Source organism: Haliotis rufescens, unplaced genomic scaffold (genome assembly GCF_023055435.1).
Source record: "Haliotis rufescens isolate VD_foot unplaced genomic scaffold, xgHalRufe1.0.p SCAF_1, whole genome shotgun sequence".
NCBI lineage: Eukaryota > Metazoa > Mollusca > Gastropoda > Lepetellida > Haliotidae > Haliotis > Haliotis rufescens.
This window is the reverse complement of record NW_025963779.1, coordinates 39233820-39244052: the sequence shown is the minus strand read 5'-3', so window position 1 is coordinate 39244052 and position 10233 is coordinate 39233820. Positions and strand designations below refer to the sequence as shown.

General features: G+C 43.1%; 1 protein-coding gene across 3 annotated transcripts in view; it reads right to left on the bottom strand.

Moving 5' to 3' along the window:
* LOC124135754 (katanin p60 ATPase-containing subunit A-like 2) overlaps positions 1-10233 on the bottom strand; it is a 48651-nt gene that overhangs the window by 5849 nt on the left and 32569 nt on the right. The window lies entirely within an intron of this gene.

The window sequence follows — 10233 nt, the reverse complement described above, 5'->3', positions numbered from 1 at the left end:
CTATTTAATATATTGTGATTCTTTTAGTAGAGGTGTAACGATACGGGAGGGTCGCGATACGATACGTATCCCGATACAGGGGTTGCGATACGATACAGTGTTTACTGGTACAAGCTAAGCCAAGTTGCTGTCTTTCTGCTATCTAAAAGATGTGACAAGTACAGTTGAAGAAGATATAAGGTTTTTATTTACTGTTATAGCAAATTGTCAGCAATACAGTATGTTTTACTGAAACAACAAACTGGCTTTGAAACTGTTAAAGTATTTCATGGGGGCACACCCCTTTTTATTTCGAAAAAAATCTTTATTTCTGTATAAATTACCACAAAAGACAATAATAAATAGATCTTAATTGTGCACCCCCCCTTTTCAAAATAGCTGTATCCGCCCCTGTATTTCATCTATTTTCTTGAGTATAGTGCGCACCGATGTATAATGCGCACGCCCCTCTAGCGGGTTCAATATTTCGGAAAAAAAGAAATATGGGTTTTTCAGATTAAAAACGATGTTTTATTGGTCTGTTTTCAGTCGTACAATTGGGTATCTCATACCTCTAGTCGCTCGTTAAAAGGAAGCCAGAGGCTGGAATGTAAACAATAAACTTGTTTCCGTCCGGTTGCGCACGCACCTCCCGATGACATGCCACAAATCTCGAAGAATAAGCCATCAAGCAGGACTGGACTGGATTACTTCCCAGTGGGGATGGCTGGGTGGGAACGTACGACTGAAAACAGACCAATAAAACATCGTTTTTAATCTGAAAAACCCATGTTTTAGTCTGTTTTCAGTCGTACAATAGGGTAGAATTCGACGGAACACTGGAAGGAGGGTCTGGAAAGTAATCCGGAAGTGACCTCTTGCACGTCGAATGTACCAAGTTCCTCACCCCTGTAGTGACAATAGAACATTCGACCAGATGCACGGACGAGACAAATTGTTTATCACGAACGCACAGCATGTTTAATGCTCTTCGACACACTACTAATTATCGATGCGACAGGACAACTGCACGCGTCAGTTGAACTGCGATCGAAGCGGTCGACGTATAGTTTAGTTACAGAGCAACTCGCAGTATACAAGGTAACTAAACAGCATCTTTAATGCTCTTCGACCCACAAGTAAGTATCGATGCGACAAGGCAACTGCACACGACAGTTGAATTGCAATCGAAGTGTGGACGGCATATAATTTAGTTTCAGAACGACTCGTCGTATCCAAGGTAACTAAAACTGCATGTTTAATGCTCTTCGACCCACAAGTAAGTATCGATGCGACAGGACAACTGCACACGTCAGTTGAGGTGCGATCGAAACGTGGTCGGCTTATAATGTAGTTACAGAACGACTCGTCGTAGGCAAGGTAACTAAAACAGCATGTTTAATGCTCTTCGACACACTACTAATTATCGATGCGACAGGACAACTGCACGCGTCAGTTGAACGGCGATCGAAGTGGTCGACGTATAGTTTAGTTACAGAGCAACTCGCAGTATACAAGGTAACTAAACAGCATCTTTAATGCTCTTCGACCCACAAGTAAGTATCGATGCGACAAGGCAACTGCACACGACAGTTGAATTGCAATCGAAGTGTGGACGGTTTATAATTTAGTTTCAGAACGACTCGTCGTATCCAAGGTAACTAAAACTGCATGTTTAATGCTCTTCGACCCACAAGTAAGTATCGATGCGACAGGACAACTGCACACGTCAGTTGAGGTGCGATCGAAACGTGGTCGGCTTATAATGTAGTTACAGAACGACTCGTCGTAGGCAAGGTAACTAAAACAGCATGTTTAATGCTCTTCGACACACTACTAATTATCGATGCGACAGGACAACTGCACGCGTCAGTTGAACTGCGATCGAAGCGGTCGACGTATAGTTTAGTTACAGAGCAACTCGCAGTATACAAGGTAACTAAACAGCATCTTTAATGCTCTTCGACCCACAAGTAAGTATCGATGCGACAAGGCAACTGCACACGACAGTTGAATTGCAATCGAAGTGTGGACGGCTTATAATGTAGTTACAGAACGACTCGTCGTAGGCAAGGTAACTAAAACAGCATGTTTAATGCTCTTCGACCCACAAGTAAGTATCGATGCGACAGGACAACTGCACACGTCAGTTGAATTGCGATCGAAGTGTGGTCGGCTTATAATGTAGTTACAGAACGACTCGTCGTATCCAAGGTAACTAAAACAGCATGTTTAATGCTCTTCGACACACTACTAATTATCGATGCGACAGGACAACTGCACGCGTCAGTTGAACTGCGATCGAAGCGGTCGACGTATAGTTTAGTTACAGAGCAACTCGCAGTATACAAGGTAACTAGAACAGCATGTATAATGCTCTTCGACCCACAAGTAAGTATCGATGCGACAGGACAACTGCACACGTCAGTTGAATTGCGATCGAAGTGTGGTCGGCTTATAATGTAGTTACAGAACGACTCGTCGTATCCAAGGTAACGAAAACTAGCATGGTTAATGCTCTTCGACACACAACTAATTATCGATGCGACAAGACAACTGCACACGTCAGTTGAATTGCGATCGAAGTGTGGTCGGCGCATAATTTAGTTACAGAGCAACTCGCAGTATACAAGGTAACTAAAAAATACGAGCCGTACTTTAAAGTATGGGAAGACGATGCATACACCGAATAACCATAATAAAACAGCCGAAGTACTGCATACAACAAAAAACCAGAAGAATGCGTACATTCACCAACAGTTTTTATTGTAACCAGCGAGGAGATCTACTTGAGGCAACCAGAGTCGATCTGTCAGCAGATGAAAAACTGTCGGGTGGATCATCCACTCCGTGGGAGACGGCCTCGATGGTCTCGACAGGGCGTCGACTATCACATTCTAGGCCCCCGGGATGATACGGGCGCGTACGCCCATGTCTAAGGATCCTCACTTCTGCCCCCGCTGGCTCTGTCCCCCTTCTGATACGTGGAAAAGGAGACCTGGCGACCTTTTCTGTCCGCATCTCTCTCGTGGGACGGCTGTCCAGGCGTGTCCCTACGAAAGGCCTGTTGCACATGCTCGTTTCTATAACGGCGTCGTGGGGCGTTCGAAACCGGTGGCCGCCTGGACATGTTGTGTGAAGCCGAAATGATGATGTCACGCTCGGCTTCCTTGGAGTACTTGTCCAGAACGTCGTTGGTACGACCGTCAAACAACTGTTGCGATGACCACGGGGCCCGTAAGAGTGTCCTGGCATGACGATCAGGTAGGCCAGTGCAGGCGATGTAACCATGACGACGTGCCGTAGTAATCTGGCCCGATACATATCGAGATTGGGCGAGGACGTCCGAGATCCACCGTTGCATACAGGTGAGGATTGATGGCACCATCCTGCCGTCCTCGTCGAGGGGGTCTTTCTCCTCAAAGTACACTGAGAGGGCCTCGATCGCCGTCGACAGCATAGCAAGCGGTTGTAGCTGGTGACGAACAGCAGTGTCCATGGATTCCAAATGCCTGTCTTCTACGAGAATCTTGGAGGGCGCTGGTGTCTTGAAGAGTAGCCCCCAATCCAAGTCCCTACTCATGGGTGACGAAAACGGCATGCCATAAATCGGGTAACTCGATCGACCAGGCGGCTGGTTGAAACTCTGTCCCGGTAGAGCAGAGGCAAAGTTCTGGTCCATATCGTGAGCCATGGCTCTGAAGACATCGGGAGGTGAAAACTGAAGAGACTGTGGCGTAGCACCGACCTTAAAGCCAGGACGCGTCGGTTTGTCGACATCATTTGATAACTCAGGCAGAAAGTTAGATAGCCAAGCAAACAACTCAATGTCTGTGGGAGGCCTAGGAGGGCTGTCGTCACAATCCATCGTCGACGTCGATTGTGGAGGCGTAGATGAAGGAACTGGTGTACTGGTCGATGGTCTATGGACCTCCGACGTAGTCGAATCCTTCTTGGTCGACGCCGTCGAGGCGAGTACCGCCGCCGTGATCTGGGCTATCAAAGTCGGGTCGATAGGAAAGTGAGACGAGGGTGTCGATCGGTCATCAGCTCTACGACGCTGATCTCCAAAAAACTCCCTTCGAGAGCATCGCACGTCCCCGTGGGGGCGAGGGCTACGATCTCTAACTGTAGAAGTACTACGATCCCCATCGTAGTTATCGTCCGAAACGAACTCACGACGTCCACGAAGGCGACGAACGTCCTCGTGTCGTTTACTGTCTCTCGACGAGGCCCTCGACCTGTCGTCCCGTGAACGGGAACGACTTCTAGAGAGGGATCTGTGTTCACTGTCGACCCGCACGACGTTCCTATCGTCGTTGGTAGGACGAGAGACGGACCGACTGGGGACCGTAGTCCCCCCGTGGTCCTCGTCACCACCCGGTCCCGTCATAACAGGGGTGGCTGAGTGACGCTCTCGATCAACCGATTGACGAAGATCAGTCGTGCGGGAAGTATCATCAGCAGGCGAACGGTCACGTGTCTTGTCGAAAACATAAGTTGCCTGAGGCGGGTCTTTATCAACTGATTTCTTGGGTGTGGCCGACGCGCCACCCCCAGGGCCAGATGTAGAGGGTGCAGAGTCCAAGGATCCACCCGATGACCTTCTCTGCTTGTAGCGCTGGTCAGTAGCCCGCTTCGCCAACGCACGAAGATACAAGTTAAAGTTGATAGAAGACAAGTGCTCACATTCTTTACAACGTTTATCCCACGAACACGTTGAAAACCCGTCCTTAATTATGCAGGAAGGACAATACTTGTGAGGATCTACTTTAGACAGTTTTCGTTGACACGAGGCACAAATGCCCGACATGTTGCCACGTGTATAATCAAGTGAACAGTGAAACACGTGTTGAACACAACAATGGATTACCAAGGATTACATTCCAGGAGTCTACAGGGAAGACATATTATCATTACTTTATTAGAACAACAACTGTAGACACACGATAAGTACTAGTAGAATATCGCGAAAGTCCTTCTCGAGCGACCAGCTCAGAGGCGCGCTGAGAGATTTGTGGCATGTCATCGGGAGGTGCGTGCGCAACCGGACGGAAACAAGTTTATTGTTTACATTCCAGCCTCTGGCTTCCTTTTAACGAGCGACTAGAGGTATGAGATACCCAATTGTACGACTGAATACAGTGTCATGGTGACTGATTTACGACACCCATTGTCTGAAGAACATTTGATTGCAAAGGCTCATTACCCTGGAGCCATGACATCTATATGCCTTGAAACATTTAATTGCTGTTATTTATAAGATGCTAATCCTAATTGTTAATCCCCAGTTTTGTGTACTTCGACCGTCTGCCATCCTGAACAGTATGTGCAAGTATGTCACTTATGATTTACTGTTTACATTTATATTTATTACTTACTAAATGTCAGGTGACCTTGGCTATATAAGCCTTGGTCCAGAGAAGGGGTTTGACTCTCTTACCAAGCAGACCTCTCTCCCACAGCCCAGAGTGTGTACCGACTCTCTGTGGCACCCTAAGTTATATTCTAAGATATTGTAAATTGTTAATTGTTCTTGAAAATAAAATTGTGATTAGTCTCCTGTGACTCTGGCTCTTTGCTGACTAATTCCCCAAGAAAACCAGCACGTCATTTTGAAGGGATTCTCCACCAAATGACTGATTTACGACACCCATTGTCTGAAGAACATTTGATTGCAAAGGCTCATTACCCTGGAGCCATGACATCTATATGCCTTGAAACATTTAATTGCTGTTATTTATAAGATGCTAATCCTAATTGTTAATCCCCAGTTTTGTGTACATCGACCGTCTGCCATCCTGAACAGTATGTGCAAGTATGTCACTTATGATTTACTGTTTACATTTATATTTATTACTTACTAAATGTCAGGTGACCTTGGCTATATAAGCCTTGGTCCAGAGAAGGGGTTTGACTCTCTTACCAAGCAGACCTCTCTCCCACAGCCCAGAGTGTGTACCGACTCTCTGTGGCACCCTAAGTTATATTCTAAGATATTGTAAATTGTTAATTGTTCTTGAAAATAAAATTGTGATTAGTCTCCTGTGACTCTGGCTCTTTGCTGACTAATTCCCCAAGAAAACCAGCACGTCATTTTGAAGGGATTCTCCACCAAATGACTGATTTACGACACCCATTGTCTGAAGAACATTTGATTGCAAAGGCTCATTACCCTGGAGCCATGACATCTATATGCCTTGAAACATTTAATTGCTGTTATTTATAAGATGCTAATCCTAATTGTTAATCCCCAGTTTTGTGTACATCGACCGTCTGCCATCCTGAACAGTATGTGCAAGTATGTCACTTATGATTTACTGTTTACATTTATATTTATTACTTACTAAATGTCAGGTGACCTTGGCTATATAAGCCTTGGTCCAGAGAAGGGGTTTGACTCTCTTACCAAGCAGACCTCTCTCCCACAGCCCAGAGTGTGTACCGACTCTCTGTGGCACCCTAAGTTATATTCTAAGATATTGTAAATTGTTAATTGTTCTTGAAAATAAAATTGTGATTAGTCTCCTGTGACTCTGGCTCTTTGCTGACTAATTCCCCAAGAAAACCAGCACGTCATTTTGAAGGGATTCTCCACCAAATGACTGATTTACGACACCCATTGTCTGAAGAACATTTGATTGCAAAGGCTCATTACCCTGGAGCCATGACATCTATATGCCTTGAAACATTTAATTGCTGTTATTTATAAGATGCTAATCCTAATTGTTAATCCCCAGTTTTGTGTACATCGACCGTCTGCCATCCTGAACAGTATGTGCAAGTATGTCACTTATGATTTACTGTTTACATTTATATTTATTACTTACTAAATGTCAGGTGACCTTGGCTATATAAGCCTTGGTCCAGAGAAGGGGTTTGACTCTCTTACCAAGCAGACCTCTCTCCCACAGCCCAGAGTGTGTACCGACTCTCTGTGGCACCCTAAGTTATATTCTAAGATATTGTAAATTGTTAATTGTTCTTGAAAATAAAATTGTGATTAGTCTCCTGTGACTCTGGCTCTTTGCTGACTAATTCCCCAAGAAAACCAGCACGTCATTTTGAAGGTATTGTTCACCCAGAACAGTTCCGTGATAATTTGGTGGAGAATCCGGGTATGACAGACTTCTTAGTCTGTCCTTTCCTGTACCTCTTTGCAGCATGGCATATGGTTCACAAAACTGTAGGAAGTGACAGTCTCTTATTAAAAGGATATACTACCTTCCTGGGGGCCAATCACCAAGAACGAAGAAATGGCCTTTAACAAGATTGAAGAAAGAACAAGAACCTGTCAGATCAAGAACAAGTTCTCCGATCCCAAACCTTCCCTGCACGAATATCTTAGCAACACTGCTAAGACTTCCCCTTCAAGACGTCGTTCCTGCACATGACCTAAGAAAAGAAGTATACACGCCTATCCCACAGAGATCCGACCACAGCCATCTTCATGCAGACCCTGCACAATACAGAAACCGCCTCACGGGCACCTACAAGATGGACACTGTGTACAAGATATCTCATTGGGACTTACTAATTTGTGTTTACTTACATGGACTCAATCAAGGATATATATTGTGTGACTGTTGAATATTGCAACCAGGTATGTTTAATCAAAGCCAGTATATTAATGCCAAAATGTGTCTTTCAAAAATTCAGTTTTATATATGTGCAATATACTCCAAATTACATCTTTAGTCAAGCTAGATCTTTGAAGTTATTGTGTAGGGAATCTTTGAAATGTCTCCAAGCCACGCCAGACATATAGATACAGCTAGGGCCCAGACAAACCTAAGCTGTAGGGTTATCGAGTCACACCTTAAAGCTCGACTCGTAATTTCAAAAATCTAAACGACAAAATTTGTCATTTGTTACAAGTAATTAATGTGCACAGTTTGGTACAAAATTGAATGTATTGTCTCGGACACTGAATTCAGATTAGGGATATTCATGGGTGAGCCACCCCCACACATATGTTTATTGTATGTCAGTATTAAGTAATTAACAGCACAGCAGTATTCAGCATTTCAGAGTTTTGATGTCGGAATTAAGGATTTTTTTTTCTTGGGCATCGCACCCACAATATCTGGGCAAGCTCCGTCAAAGACACGGGAAGAGCACCCATTGTACTTAAAAGGGCAATAGTACCCACAAGTACCGTTTCAGTCACGCGGTAAAGCTAGACTCCTGGTTTCAAATTTCTTTATGCGAAATATTTGCTGAGATGTTTAATTTGTACTTTTTATGACATTAATCATTATCATTATTCGGTACTGAGTCGCACCGCCAAGCCAGACTCCTGAATTCAAAGAACCTTCAGTGATATATTTATTGAATCTGTGCAAAGCAGTAATTACCTTGTAGTGAAATTGCACATTACAAAGATCACTTGGTTAGTTTTCAAACTGGCACTAATTCAAATTGGCTAGATGATCACTTTCATACCGTCATTGTATAGATATATTTGTTGCATAAGGATTTCATATAACTGATTTTGATCACATGGTTGTTTTCGTTGGTGAAAAAACTCACACATCAATTTGGACTCATATAAGCTTGGGGTCCAAGCTTCACGTAACGGAGGGAAGTTGTCATGGTGACTGATTTACGACACCCATTGTCTGAAGAACATTTGATTGCAAAGGCTCATTACCCTGGAGCCATGACATCTATATGCCTTGAAACATTTAATTGCTGTTATTTATAAGATGCTAATCCTAATTGTTAATCCCCAGTTTTGTGTACATCGACCGTCTGCCATCCTGAACTGTATGTGCAAGTATGTCACTTATGATTTACTGTTTACATTTATATTTATTACTTACTAAATGTCAGGTGACCTTGGCTATATAAGCCTTGGTCCAGAGAAGGGGTTTGACTCTCTTACCAAGCAGACCTCTCTCCCACAGCCCAGAGTGTGTACCGACTCTCTGTGGCACCCTAAGTTATATTCTAAGATATTGTAAATTGTTAATTGTTCTTGAAAATAAAATTGTGATTAGTCTCCTGTGACTCTGGCTCTTTGCTGACTAATTCCCCAAGAAAACCAGCACGTCATTTTGAAGGTATTGTTCACCCAGAACAGTTCCGTGATAACAGACTAAAACATGGGTTTTTCAGATTAAAAACGATGTTTTATTGGTCTGTTTTCACTAAACATATTTAAAATAATAATAACCCTAAGCGAAGCAGCTGATCGCTATTGCCGGGTATTATTTTTTACATGGAACCAGTCTGACCAGTCACCGTCAAGGCTCCCGTGCACGTGATCGCGTGATCGCGAGAATTACGTGTTGACATAGAATCATCCAACAAAAACAAATCTGACTTTTAACGAATCAAAGTATGGCATTTATGATATATGTATCCATTCTCTGTCAACTAAAATTCCTTTCAAGGCGTCAATAGCGGTAATCTGACCATGGTTGCTGTTAATAACGGTGAGTTGTGCGATCTTCCGATCGCTTCACACACGATTTCGCCGAAATTAATTATAACAATATTAAAAGGAATTTTGAATAAAATTAATGAAATAAGTTACAAACATGAGTCCAGATATACAAAGAACACTTCTTTTTTTTATAGCCAGACAGTGTAATTACATGAATAATTTGCGAACTTCAGTATGGATTTGTTGACATGGTATTTCCGGGGTTACGTGCTCACGGTAATGTCTTTCCATGGGGGGAAAAACATCAAAACTCATTAATTCGTGTATAATGCGTAACCCCTTCTACATAGCTGTGTTTTTTGGAAAAAAGTGCGCACTATACTCAAGAAAATACGGTAGGTATAACTGCTGTTATGAAAATATCGTATGTATCGCGATACATGCTTTCCAAATCGATGCATCGTATCGTGGGCTGTGCATCGGGATACAATACTGTATCGCCGTATCGTTACACCACTATCTTTTAGGCACACAACACTCTTCTCATTCACTTTTTTCTTTCAAGTGTATTCGTGATCAGTTTGGCACATCCCTATTGGATTCTGGGTGGAAATAGTTATCAAGTTTCAGTTATCCAATTACTTTTGCCTTTGAGTAGATATTTTATTTAAGTCATATTTTTGCTGAAATAAACAAAAGAGAAATGTTTTTACTGACACCTTGTAAAAGGCCCCATGAAGTACTATGTCACCATGATTAATACACACAATGTGGCACATAGACATACTGTTGTGCATTCTGAATGCATTGTGCCGTCATTCTTTGTACGGTAGTTATACAATTCTTTCAAAAGAAAAGTTACT